The sequence below is a fragment of the Schistocerca serialis genome, chromosome 3 (assembly GCF_023864345.2).
Source record: "Schistocerca serialis cubense isolate TAMUIC-IGC-003099 chromosome 3, iqSchSeri2.2, whole genome shotgun sequence".
NCBI lineage: Eukaryota > Metazoa > Arthropoda > Insecta > Orthoptera > Acrididae > Schistocerca > Schistocerca serialis.
The window spans coordinates 130,487,146-130,501,056 of NC_064640.1; the positions used below are offsets into that span (position 1 = coordinate 130,487,146).

The 13,911-nt window shown below is 65.9% G+C and overlaps 1 protein-coding gene across 2 annotated transcripts in view; it reads left to right on the top strand.

The window, feature by feature from the left end:
* Positions 1-13,911, top strand: part of LOC126469828 (probable 28S ribosomal protein S6, mitochondrial) — a 525,346-nt gene that overhangs the window by 329,538 nt on the left and 181,897 nt on the right. The gene's annotated exons all lie outside the window — the stretch shown is intronic.

Consider the following 13,911-nt stretch of genomic DNA (forward strand, 5'->3'; position numbering starts at 1 on the left):
GCGGACATGACGGGAGAGAGAAACAAGAACGAACAGAACGAAGAGGAGAGGACAGAAACTGGGGACAGACAAAGACGAAGACGGATGAAGACGGCCGTAGACCATGGTCAGGACGGCGGCGATGGCGGCGACCAGGCGGCACCGGATGGCGGCGGCGGCGGGCACCGGATGGCGGCGGCGGCGGCGGCGGGGGGCACCGACGGCGGCGGCGGGCACCGGCGGCGGCGGCGGGCACCGGCGGCGGCGGCGGGCACCGGCTGGCGGCGGCGGCGGCGGCGAGCCCCGGCAGGCGGCGATGGCGGCGGCGGCGTCGGCGGCGGCGGCGGCGAGCACCGGCAGGCGGCGACCAGGCGGGGGCGGCGAGCCCCGGCAGGCGGCGACGGCGGCGGCGGCGGCGGCGGCGGCGAGGACCGGAAGGCGGCGACCAAGCGGCGGCGGCGGCGGCGGCGGCGGCGGCGAGCACCGGCAGGCAGTATGGACGGCAAGCAGACGACACGGCAGGGAAACGGCGGGGATCTTCCACGTCGAAGGTGCACCCTGAGAGTAGCACAGGCAGTGAAACTCTTCGATGAAGAAGAGAGGGAATCCAACCCTCGATTCCATCATGTAGTTTCAATGCCGAAGCAACATTTTATTGCACTTGCGAACTCAAGGGTTGCATCAGTATTAAAACACACGACGGTTTCTCTCCGACACACTCTTCTCCCCCTGCTCTGTAATGCAGTTTATAATAATTTGATGAGTACATATTAAAGTAAGTCTGAGTGTGATATTTTGTCCGGCACTGATCGCAATGGTACACGTTTAAAGCAGCAGACACCATGCAACAAGTGTTCACACTGCCATCTGCTGATTATGCGGTAAAACAGGTTGGCGGTACACTTAGCTGCCGACAGATGTCAGCTTCAAACGTCTGCCGATCATGTGGTAGAGTAGGTTGGCGGTTGACTTACCTGCCGACAGCTGTCACCCTGAACTGCGCTACTTGACTTCTGGATATAAATTTCAGAAACGAAGGATTGTTATACTGTTAAAAACAAATTAAATTTACTTAAAGTTACACCCGTAACACGTAAAAGTAGATGATTCTCCTCAAAATTGGCAAAAATATGAGTGTTCTCACAATGGGTACGTAGAAATACGCCTATCAAGTACCACTTTCGTAAAATCGGATTCCCCGAGCGATTCGAGGGTTGGATTCCCTCTCTTCTTCATCGAAGAGTTTCACTGCCTGGGCTACTCTCAGGGTGCGCCTTCGACGTGGAAGATCCCTGCCGTGTCGTCTGTTTGCCGCCGCTGCCGCTTGGTCGCCGCCTTTCGGTCCTTACAGCCGCCGCCGCCCCCGCCTGGTCGCCGCCTGCCGGGGCTCCCCGCCCCCGCCTGGTCGCCGCCTGCCGGGGCTCGCCGCCCCCGCCTGGTCGCCGCCTGCCGGTGCTCGCCGCCGCCGCCGCCGCCGCCTGCCGGTGCTCGCCGCCGCCGCCGCCGCCGCCGCCGCCGCCGGTGCACGCCGCCGCCGCCGCCGCCGCCGCCGCCGGTGCCCGCCGCCGCCCGCCGCCGCCGCCATCCGGTGCCGCCTGGTCGCCACCATCGCCGCCGTCCTGACCCTGGTCTACGGCCGTCTTCGTCTTCATCCGTCTTCGTCTTTGTCTGTCCCCGGTTTCTGTCCTCTCCTCTTCGTTCTGTTCGTTCTTGTTTCTCTCTTCCGTCATGTCCGCCCCCACCACCACTGTCACTACTACCACCACCGCCATTGTCTATACCTCCCCTTCCGCCGCCTCCACCACTATAACTTGGTGTGCCCAGTCCCACCTCCCTCCTTCCATTCCACCTCTCCTCACTCTCCCTTCACCCTCTATCTTTGTCGCCCCCTCTCCCTCTTCTTCCTCCCGCTCCTCTCGTTCTGATCCCTTCCCCCCACTCACCCAGCCTGTCACTGCAGCTCCAGCTCGGGTGGTGGCCCGTCGGGCCACTGCCCACGCCCAGCTCTCCCCGTCACCTTCGCCATCACCGCCGCCACTGCCACCGTCATCGTCATCGTCGCCTTCACCGTCACCGTCACCATCTCCGGCCCCGGGACCTGCCCCTCCCCGCCACATTCCCGTTGTTCCCATCCCCCACACCTCCTCCACCGCCGTCAAGCGCCCCGGTGGCACCCCTGCTTCCTCTGCTTCCAAAAAGGCTGCGCCTCGTCCTCCTTCCCCCACCCATGATGCCATGGAAGTCTCCCCGCCTGTCCCTGCCCCCTCATCCTCCTCCTCTCCCCCTTCCTCCTACCGCTACCTCCTCTCCCGTCCTGATCCCTCTCTACTTGAAGCCCGGAACCTCACCCTCTTCCTTCGCCAGCATTGTCCTGGTGCCCCCATCTCCCTCCTCACTCCTCGCCGAGACTCTGTTCTCATCTCCTCCCCCATCCCAACCCTCCATATTGACATCCTCTCCCGTCTCCCCATCACCCGTTTTGGTCCCAACGCCTCCCTTACCCCTGCTCCTTCTCCATCTCCTACCCGCCAACCCCAACCCCCGCGTCGCCCGCCGACCCTCACCGCCGTGATCACGCGGCTCAGTCCGTCGATCACGGAGGAGGAGGTGTTGGCGGAGCTCCAGGCCCATCCCACGCTGGAGGTGCGGGCGGTCCGCCGCATTTTCAACTCGGCCGGCCCCACCCGCCTTATGCGGGACGCCCCCTCCATTGACCGTCTCCTGAAGGAGGGTGCCCTCCTCTTCCACCAGCGGTACAAGGTCGACCCTTCCCGTTCCCCTCCTCAATCCCTGCGCTGCCAGAGGTGTCTGCGCTATAATGCGCACCCCACAGCTGAGTGCCGCGAGGCCAACACCTGCCCGCATTGTCGTCAGGCGCACTTCCTCCGGCAGTGCCCTAACCTCCAATCCCCTCCCTCCTGTAATACCTGCAATCTCCCTCATCCCACCTACTCCCAAAAGTGTAAAGCCCGACCCCCTCCAACCACTCCTGAACTCACCGTACCTGTCCGTCCTCTGGACGCCCCCACCCCTCCTGGCAATTCCCTTCGTCCCCCACCCACCGCTGAGGACATCATCAGGTTCCTCACCATCGTCCTCCAGAATATTCATCCCTTTCAGCGCCCTCACACCCTCCAGCAGATCTCCCTTGCTGCCCGTTCCATCTTCCATCTCAAGATGTACGCCACCTACTCCAACAACCAGGCCCATTTCACCTTCTCCCGTCTTGACACCCTCGTTTAAATCCCAGTCATGGCGCGACAGCAACGTATCCTTTTCAACAACATACGCTCCCTTCCCGCCAACAAAAACCTGTTCCTGCACACCCTTGCCACCCACCGCGTGGATGCCTTCCTCCTCAATGAAACCTTCCTGCAACCCCACCACACAGTCCACACTTCGCCCTACCTCCTCCACCGCTCCGATAATCCCCTCCCGATTGCGCGTGGCGGAGTTGCCATTGGTCACCACCGCCAGATCCCCGTTCGGCTCCAACCTCTCCTTCCCGACCCCACCGAACACCTGATCCTTAGTCTCTTCTTCCCCGGCCTTACCGTTACCTGCGCCACCATCTATGTCCGCCCCAACGCTCCTATTCCCTTCGACTTCCTCTCCCACGTCGATCGTACCTTTTCCTCCTACGTGATCGCCGCCGACCTCAACATCCATAGTCGTTCCGCTGCCCAGTTACGGCGATGGCATCGGTTCCTCTCCACCCTTCAAGGTGACCTCGTCCCCATCCCCCGGCATACCCGTCCTGAATCCAACTCCACTCCTGATGTTATCCTCTCCTCCCCCAACCTCCTTGGCCGCATCACGGTGGATGTCCTGGAGCCTATTGGTAGCGACCATCTCCCTGTCCTCCTCACCGTTTCAGACGGTCGTCGCCCTCGCCCCGACCCTCGTACTGACCCTCCCCCTAAGTATGTCCACGACTATTCCCGAGCCGACTGGAATGCCTACCGGGATACCCTTTCCACCCAGGTCGATAGCCACCCTCTCACCTACCACCACCCTGACGATGTCACCCATGCCGCCTCCTTTCTCCAGCGGACCTTGTCTGAGGCCGTGGAGGCCCACGTTCCTACTGTCGCCATCCACCCCCACCGTCCTACCTTACCCCCACAGGCCGTTCTCCTCCTCCGTGAATCCCGTCGTCTCTACCGTGCCTTCCTCCGCACGCGTGACCCGGACACACTACGACGTCACCGGCAACTCCAGCGACACGTTCGTAATTTGCTCGCGGCTAAGAAACGCCGGGACTGGCGACAGACATGCACCCGTTTAAATGCAACCCCACCAATCAACTCGTCCAAGTTCTGGTCGGCCTTCCGTCGCCTTACCAGAACTAAACCCTCCCCCTATTATCCTCTTCTCCATGATGATCACCCTTTCCCTGACTCCCTTAGTAAGGCCAATCACTTTGCCTCCTACCTCTCCGATGTATTTTCCGTCCCCGATGATCCCCAGTTCGATTACTCCCTCTTCCCAGATATCCGCGATCAAACTGACACCTCTTCCCCTCCCCTCGCTCCTGGCTTCCAGTACTTGGACAACATTACACACACGGAACTCAATGCCCCTATCACTACACAGGATCTCATTGCTACACTCCGCACAAAACGCAACACCGCTCCTGGTCACGATCGTGCCACCTACCGTCACCTTCGTGAAGCTCCTGTCTCTTTCCTCTCCACCCTGGCCAGGCTCTACAATGTAGTCCTGTCCACCGGTTACTACCCCGACCTGTGGAAAACCTCCCGTATCCTCATGTTCCTTAAACCTGGCAAACCGCCGTCCGCCATCTCCTCCTACCGTCCCATCAGCCTTACCTCGGTCTTCAGCAAGGTCCTAGAAACTATCCTCACCCGCCGCATCCACCAGCATCTCCGCCAGCACCGCCTCCTTCCCGTCACCCAGTGTGGCTTTCGGCCATCCTTCGCTTCCGACGATCTTCTCCTTCACCTCACTCATCTCCTTTCCGAACAGCTTAATTCCCGTCGCTCCGCCATCTTCCTCTCACTTGACCTCGAACGCGCTTATGACCGCGTCTGGCATTCCGGTCTCCTCTTCAAGCTCCAAACCTTTGCCCTTCCCATTAACTACGTCCGTCTGATCGGTTCCTTTCTCTCCCGCCGTCCTTCCTATGTCACCATCCATAACACCGATTCCTACACCTCCAGCCAGCCAGCCAGCCAGCCAGCCAGCCAGCCAGCCAGCCAGCCAGCCAGCCAGCCAGCCAGCCAGCCAGCCAGCCAGCCAGCCAGCCAGCCAGCCAGCCAGCCAGCCAGCCAGCCAGCCAGCCAGCCAGCCAGCCAGCCAGCCAGCCAGCCAGCCAGCCAGCCAGCCAGCCAGCCAGCCAGCCAGCCAGCCAGCCAGCCAGCCAGCCAGCCAGCCAGCCAGCCAGCCAGCCAGCCAGCCAGCCAGCCAGCCAGCCAGCCAGCCAGCCAGCCAGCCAGCCAGCCAGCCAGCCAGCCAGCCAGCCAGCCAGCCAGCCAGCCAGCCAGCCAGCCAGCCAGCCAGCCAGCCAGCCAGCCAGCCAGCCAGCCAGCCAGCCAGCCAGCCAGCCAGCCAGCCAGCCAGCCAGCCAGCCAGCCAGCCAGCCAGCCAGCCAGCCAGCCAGCCAGCCAGCCAGCCAGCCAGCCAGCCAGCCAGCCAGCCAGCCAGCCAGCCAGCCAGCCAGCCAGCCAGCCAGCCAGCCAGCCAGCCAGCCAGCCAGCCAGCCAGCCAGCCAGCCAGCCAGCCAGCCAGCCAGCCAGCCAGCCAGCCAGCCAGCCAGCCAGCCAGCCAGCCAGCCAGCCAGCCAGCCAGCCAGCCAGCCAGCCAGCCAGCCAGCCAGCCAGCCAGCCAGCCAGCCAGCCAGCCAGCCAGCCAGCCAGCCAGCCAGCCAGCCAGCCAGCCAGCCAGCCAGCCAGCCAGCCAGCCAGCCAGCCAGCCAGCCAGCCAGCCAGCCAGCCAGCCAGCCAGCCAGCCAGCCAGCCAGCCAGCCAGCCAGCCAGCCAGCCAGCCAGCCAGCCAGCCAGCCAGCCAGCCAGCCAGCCAGCCAGCCAGCCAGCCAGCCAGCCAGCCAGCCAGCCAGCCAGCCAGCCAGCCAGCCAGCCAGCCAGCCAGCCAGCCAGCCAGCCAGCCAGCCAGCCAGCCAGCCAGCCAGCCAGCCAGCCAGCCAGCCAGCCAGCCAGCCAGCCAGCCAGCCAGCCAGCCAGCCAGCCAGCCAGCCAGCCAGCCAGCCAGCCAGCCAGCCAGCCAGCCAGCCAGCCAGCCAGCCAGCCAGCCAGCCAGCCAGCCAGCCAGCCAGCCAGCCAGCCAGCCAGCCAGCCAGCCAGCCAGCCAGCCAGCCAGCCAGCCAGCCAGCCAGCCAGCCAGCCAGCCAGCCAGCCAGCCAGCCAGCCAGCCAGCCAGCCAGCCAGCCAGCCAGCCAGCCAGCCAGCCAGCCAGCCAGCCAGCCAGCCAGCCAGCCAGCCAGCCAGCCAGCCAGCCAGCCAGCCAGCCAGCCAGCCAGCCAGCCAGCCAGCCAGCCAGCCAGCCAGCCAGCCAGCCAGCCAGCCAGCCAGCCAGCCAGCCAGCCAGCCAGCCAGCCAGCCAGCCAGCCAGCCAGCCAGCCAGCCAGCCAGCCAGCCAGCCAGCCAGCCAGCCAGCCAGCCAGCCAGCCAGCCAGCCAGCCAGCCAGCCAGCCAGCCAGCCAGCCAGCCAGCCAGCCAGCCAGCCAGCCAGCCAGCCAGCCAGCCAGCCAGCCAGCCAGCCAGCCAGCCAGCCAGCCAGCCAGCCAGCCAGCCAGCCAGCCAGCCAGCCAGCCAGCCAGCCAGCCAGCCAGCCAGCCAGCCAGCCAGCCAGCCAGCCAGCCAGCCAGCCAGCCAGCCAGCCAGCCAGCCAGCCAGCCAGCCAGCCAGCCAGCCAGCCAGCCAGCCAGCCAGCCAGCCAGCCAGCCAGCCAGCCAGCCAGCCAGCCAGCCAGCCAGCCAGCCAGCCAGCCAGCCAGCCAGCCAGCCAGCCAGCCAGCCAGCCAGCCAGCCAGCCAGCCAGCCAGCCAGCCAGCCAGCCAGCCAGCCAGCCAGCCAGCCAGCCAGCCAGCCAGCCAGCCAGCCAGCCAGCCAGCCAGCCAGCCAGCCAGCCAGCCAGCCAGCCAGCCAGCCAGCCAGCCAGCCAGCCAGCCAGCCAGCCAGCCAGCCAGCCAGCCAGCCAGCCAGCCAGCCAGCCAGCCAGCCAGCCAGCCAGCCAGCCAGCCAGCCAGCCAGCCAGCCAGCCAGCCAGCCAGCCAGCCAGCCAGCCAGCCAGCCAGCCAGCCAGCCAGCCAGCCAGCCAGCCAGCCAGCCAGCCAGCCAGCCAGCCAGCCAGCCAGCCAGCCAGCCAGCCAGCCAGCCAGCCAGCCAGCCAGCCAGCCAGCCAGCCAGCCAGCCAGCCAGCCAGCCAGCCAGCCAGCCAGCCAGCCAGCCAGCCAGCCAGCCAGCCAGCCAGCCAGCCAGCCAGCCAGCCAGCCAGCCAGCCAGCCAGCCAGCCAGCCAGCCAGCCAGCCAGCCAGCCAGCCAGCCAGCCAGCCAGCCAGCCAGCCAGCCAGCCAGCCAGCCAGCCAGCCAGCCAGCCAGCCAGCCAGCCAGCCAGCCAGCCAGCCAGCCAGCCAGCCAGCCAGCCAGCCAGCCAGCCAGCCAGCCAGCCAGCCAGCCAGCCAGCCAGCCAGCCAGCCAGCCAGCCAGCCAGCCAGCCAGCCAGCCAGCCAGCCAGCCAGCCAGCCAGCCAGCCAGCCAGCCAGCCAGCCAGCCAGCCAGCCAGCCAGCCAGCCAGCCAGCCAGCCAGCCAGCCAGCCAGCCAGCCAGCCAGCCAGCCAGCCAGCCAGCCAGCCAGCCAGCCAGCCAGCCAGCCAGCCAGCCAGCCAGCCAGCCAGCCAGCCAGCCAGCCAGCCAGCCAGCCAGCCAGCCAGCCAGCCAGCCAGCCAGCCAGCCAGCCAGCCAGCCAGCCAGCCAGCCAGCCAGCCAGCCAGCCAGCCAGCCAGCCAGCCAGCCAGCCAGCCAGCCAGCCAGCCAGCCAGCCAGCCAGCCAGCCAGCCAGCCAGCCAGCCAGCCAGCCAGCCAGCCAGCCAGCCAGCCAGCCAGCCAGCCAGCCAGCCAGCCAGCCAGCCAGCCAGCCAGCCAGCCAGCCAGCCAGCCAGCCAGCCAGCCAGCCAGCCAGCCAGCCAGCCAGCCAGCCAGCCAGCCAGCCAGCCAGCCAGCCAGCCAGCCAGCCAGCCAGCCAGCCAGCCAGCCAGCCAGCCAGCCAGCCAGCCAGCCAGCCAGCCAGCCAGCCAGCCAGCCAGCCAGCCAGCCAGCCAGCCAGCCAGCCAGCCAGCCAGCCAGCCAGCCAGCCAGCCAGCCAGCCAGCCAGCCAGCCAGCCAGCCAGCCAGCCAGCCAGCCAGCCAGCCAGCCAGCCAGCCAGCCAGCCAGCCAGCCAGCCAGCCAGCCAGCCAGCCAGCCAGCCAGCCAGCCAGCCAGCCAGCCAGCCAGCCAGCCAGCCAGCCAGCCAGCCAGCCAGCCAGCCAGCCAGCCAGCCAGCCAGCCAGCCAGCCAGCCAGCCAGCCAGCCAGCCAGCCAGCCAGCCAGCCAGCCAGCCAGCCAGCCAGCCAGCCAGCCAGCCAGCCAGCCAGCCAGCCAGCCAGCCAGCCAGCCAGCCAGCCAGCCAGCCAGCCAGCCAGCCAGCCAGCCAGCCAGCCAGCCAGCCAGCCAGCCAGCCAGCCAGCCAGCCAGCCAGCCAGCCAGCCAGCCAGCCAGCCAGCCAGCCAGCCAGCCAGCCAGCCAGCCAGCCAGCCAGCCAGCCAGCCAGCCAGCCAGCCAGCCAGCCAGCCAGCCAGCCAGCCAGCCAGCCAGCCAGCCAGCCAGCCAGCCAGCCAGCCAGCCAGCCAGCCAGCCAGCCAGCCAGCCAGCCAGCCAGCCAGCCAGCCAGCCAGCCAGCCAGCCAGCCAGCCAGCCAGCCAGCCAGCCAGCCAGCCAGCCAGCCAGCCAGCCAGCCAGCCAGCCAGCCAGCCAGCCAGCCAGCCAGCCAGCCAGCCAGCCAGCCAGCCAGCCAGCCAGCCAGCCAGCCAGCCAGCCAGCCAGCCAGCCAGCCAGCCAGCCAGCCAGCCAGCCAGCCAGCCAGCCAGCCAGCCAGCCAGCCAGCCAGCCAGCCAGCCAGCCAGCCAGCCAGCCAGCCAGCCAGCCAGCCAGCCAGCCAGCCAGCCAGCCAGCCAGCCAGCCAGCCAGCCAGCCAGCCAGCCAGCCAGCCAGCCAGCCAGCCAGCCAGCCAGCCAGCCAGCCAGCCAGCCAGCCAGCCAGCCAGCCAGCCAGCCAGCCAGCCAGCCAGCCAGCCAGCCAGCCAGCCAGCCAGCCAGCCAGCCAGCCAGCCAGCCAGCCAGCCAGCCAGCCAGCCAGCCAGCCAGCCAGCCAGCCAGCCAGCCAGCCAGCCAGCCAGCCAGCCAGCCAGCCAGCCAGCCAGCCAGCCAGCCAGCCAGCCAGCCAGCCAGCCAGCCAGCCAGCCAGCCAGCCAGCCAGCCAGCCAGCCAGCCAGCCAGCCAGCCAGCCAGCCAGCCAGCCAGCCAGCCAGCCAGCCAGCCAGCCAGCCAGCCAGCCAGCCAGCCAGCCAGCCAGCCAGCCAGCCAGCCAGCCAGCCAGCCAGCCAGCCAGCCAGCCAGCCAGCCAGCCAGCCAGCCAGCCAGCCAGCCAGCCAGCCAGCCAGCCAGCCAGCCAGCCAGCCAGCCAGCCAGCCAGCCAGCCAGCCAGCCAGCCAGCCAGCCAGCCAGCCAGCCAGCCAGCCAGCCAGCCAGCCAGCCAGCCAGCCAGCCAGCCAGCCAGCCAGCCAGCCAGCCAGCCAGCCAGCCAGCCAGCCAGCCAGCCAGCCAGCCAGCCAGCCAGCCAGCCAGCCAGCCAGCCAGCCAGCCAGCCAGCCAGCCAGCCAGCCAGCCAGCCAGCCAGCCAGCCAGCCAGCCAGCCAGCCAGCCAGCCAGCCAGCCAGCCAGCCAGCCAGCCAGCCAGCCAGCCAGCCAGCCAGCCAGCCAGCCAGCCAGCCAGCCAGCCAGCCAGCCAGCCAGCCAGCCAGCCAGCCAGCCAGCCAGCCAGCCAGCCAGCCAGCCAGCCAGCCAGCCAGCCAGCCAGCCAGCCAGCCAGCCAGCCAGCCAGCCAGCCAGCCAGCCAGCCAGCCAGCCAGCCAGCCAGCCAGCCAGCCAGCCAGCCAGCCAGCCAGCCAGCCAGCCAGCCAGCCAGCCAGCCAGCCAGCCAGCCAGCCAGCCAGCCAGCCAGCCAGCCAGCCAGCCAGCCAGCCAGCCAGCCAGCCAGCCAGCCAGCCAGCCAGCCAGCCAGCCAGCCAGCCAGCCAGCCAGCCAGCCAGCCAGCCAGCCAGCCAGCCAGCCAGCCAGCCAGCCAGCCAGCCAGCCAGCCAGCCAGCCAGCCAGCCAGCCAGCCAGCCAGCCAGCCAGCCAGCCAGCCAGCCAGCCAGCCAGCCAGCCAGCCAGCCAGCCAGCGTTTTTCTTTCTTTCTTCTTCTTGTCGTCATCATCACTGCCACATTCGCCTGCACCGTCACAGTCACTATCTCCGGCGCCGACTGCTGCGTCCGTGCCGGGACCTGTCCCTTCGCGCCACCTCCCCATCGTTCCCGTCCCTCATGTCACCACCCGCCCATCTGCCGCTGTCAAACGCCCTAGTGGCGCCTCCACTTCCTCTGCTCCTAAAAAGGCTCCACCCCGCCCCCCATCCCCACCCCAAAATGCCATGGACGTCTCCCCACCAGGCCCCGCTCCCTCCTCCTCCTCCTCCCCACCCGGTCTCTACAAATATCTCCTGTCCCGTCCCGATCCTTCCTTCCTCGAGGCCCGGAATCTCTCCCTCCTCCTCCGCCAACATTTCCCTGGCGCCCACATCTCTCTCCTTACTCCCAGACGGGATTCTGTTCTTATCTCCTCCCCCAGCCCAACCCTCCATACTGACATCCTCTCCCGCCACCCCATCACCCGTTTTGGTCCTCACGCCTCCCTCACCCCTGCTCCCTCCCCATCTCCTACCCGCCAACCCCAACCCCCGCGTCGCCCTCCGATCCTCACCGCCGTGATCACTCGGCGTAGCCCGTCGATCACGGAGGAGGAGGTGCTGGCGGAGCTGAAGGCCCATCCCACCCTGGAGGTGCGGGCAGTCCGCCGCATTTTCAACGCGACCGGCCCCACCCGCCTTATGCGGGTTTTCTCTGAGGACGCCCACTCCATTGACCGTCTCCTGAAGGAGGGTGCCCTCCTCTTCAATCAACGGTACAAGGTCGACCCGTCCCGTTCCCCCCCTCAATCCCTGCGCTGCCAGAGATGTCTGCACTACAATGCACATCCAACAGCAGAGTGCCGCGAGGCCCCCACCTGCCCGCATTGTCGGCAAGCGCACTTCCTCCGGCAGTGCCCCAACCTCCAATCCCCTCCCGCCTGTAATACCTGCAGCCTCCCCCACCCCACCTACTCCCAAAAGTGTAAAGCCCGACCCCCTCCCACCACTCCTGAACTCACCGTACCTGTCCGTCCCCTGGACGCCCCCACCCCTCCTGGCAATTCCCTTCGTCCCCCCCCCCCCCACTGCTGAGGACATCATCAGGTTCCTCACCATTGTCCTCCAAAACGTCCATCCCTTTCAGCGCCCCCACACCTTACAACAGATCTCCCTCGCCGCCCGTTCCATATTCCACCTTAAAATGTACGCCGCCTTTTCCAATAACCAGTCCCATTTCACATTCTCCCGCCTTGACACCCTCGTATAAGTCCTTATCATGGCGCGACAGCATCGTATCCTTTTCAACAATATCCGCTCCCTTCCCGCCAACAAGAACCTATTCCTGCACACCCTTGCTACCCACCGCGTGGATGCCTTCCTCCTCAATGAAACCTTCCTCCAACCCCACCACTCCATCCACACCTCCCCCTATCTCCTCCACCGCTCCGATAATCCCCTCCCAGTTGCGCGTGGCGGAGTTGCCGTTGGCCACCACCGCCAGATCCCCGTTCGGCTCCAGCCTCTCCTTCCCGACCCCACCGAACACCTGATCCTTAGTCTCTTCTTCCCCGGCCTTACCGTTACCTGTGCCACCATCTATGTCCGCCCCAACGCCCCTCTTCCTTTCGACTTCCTCTCCCACATCGACCGTACCTTCTCCTCCTATGTGATCGCCGCCGACCTCAACATCCATAGTCGCTCCGCTGCCCAGTTATGGCGGTGGCATCGGTTCCTCTCCTCCCTTCAAGGCGACCTCATCCCCATCCCCCAGCACACCCGTCCCGAATCCAACTCCACTCCCGATGTTATCCTCTCCTCCACCAACCTCCTTGGTCGCATTACGGTGGATGTCCTGGAGCCTATCTGTAGCGACCATCTCCCTGTCCTCCTCACCGTTTCAGACAGCCGTCGCCCCCGCCCCGACCCTCGTCATGACCCTCCCCCTAAGTACATCCATGACTATTCCCGTGCCAACTGGAATGCCTACCGGGATACCCTCTCCACTCAGGTCGATAGCCACCCTCTCGCCTACCGCCGTCCCGATGATGTCACCCATGCCGCCTCCTTTCTCCAGCAGACCTTGTCTGAGGCCGTGGAGGCCCACGTCCCTACTGTTGCCATCCACCCCCACCATCCTACCTTACCACCACAGGCCGTCCTCCTCCTCCGTGAATCCCGTCCTCTCTACCGTGCCTTCCTCCGCACGCGTGACCCGGACACCCTACGACGCCACCGGCAACTACAGCGACACATTCGACATTTGCTCGCGGCCAAGAAACGCCGGGACTGGCGACAGACATGCACCCGTTTAAATGCTACCCTCCCAATAAACTCGTCCAAGTTCTGGACCGCCTTCCGTCGCCTTACCGGAACTAAACCCTCCCCCTACTATCCTCTTCTCCACGATGATCACCCCTTCCCTGACGCCCTTAGTAACGCCAATCACTTTGCCTCCTACCTGTCCGATGTGTTTTCCATCCCTGATGATCCCCAGTTCGATTACTCCCTCTTCCCAGATATCCGCGATCGAACTGACACCTCTGTCCCTCCCCTCGCTCCTGGTTTCCAGTACTTGGACAACATTCCACACACGGACCTTAATGCCCCCATCACCACACAGGATCTCATCAATACACTCCGCACCAAACGCAACACCGCTCCTGGTCACGATCGTGTCACCTACCGTCACCTTCGTGAAGCTCCTGTCTCTTTTCTCTCCACCCTGGCCAGGCTCTACAATGTAGTCCTGTCCACCGGTTACTACCCCGACCTGTGGAAAACCTCCTGTATCCTCATGTTCCTCAAACCTGGCAAACCGCTGTCCGCCGCCTCCTCCTACCGTCCCATCAGCCTTACCTCGGTCTTCAGCAAGGTCCTGGAATCTATCCTCACCCGCCGCATCCACCAGCATCTCCGCCAGCACCGCCTCCTCCCCGTTACCCAGTGTGGCTTTCGGCCGTCCTTCTCTTCCGACGATCTTCTCCTTCACCTCACTCATCTCCTTTCCGAACAGCTCAATTCCCGTCGCTCCGCAATCTTCCTCTCTCTTGACCTCGAACGCGCATATGACCGCGTATGGCATTCCGGTCTCCTCTTCAAGCTCCAAACCTTCGCCCTTCCCATTAACTACGTTCGTCTGATCGGTTCCTTTCTCCCCCACCGTCCTTCCCATGTCACCATCCATAATACCGATTCCTACACCTTTTTCCCCTCCGCCGGTGTGCCCCAAGGCTCCGTCCTCTCCCCCCTTCTGTACTTGTTGTACACGGCGGATATGCCTCCGCCGTCACCCCCCGTCCACCTTCTCCAGTTTGCCGATGACACTGCCTTCCTTGCCCTTGCCCCCACCCTGCAACGCTCCCAACACCTTCTCCAATCCCATCTTGACCGGTTCACCGCTTGGTGCAACCAGTGGTTGCTCAAGGTCAATCCTTCCAAAACCCAGACGATCATTGTAGGCAAAACCACTC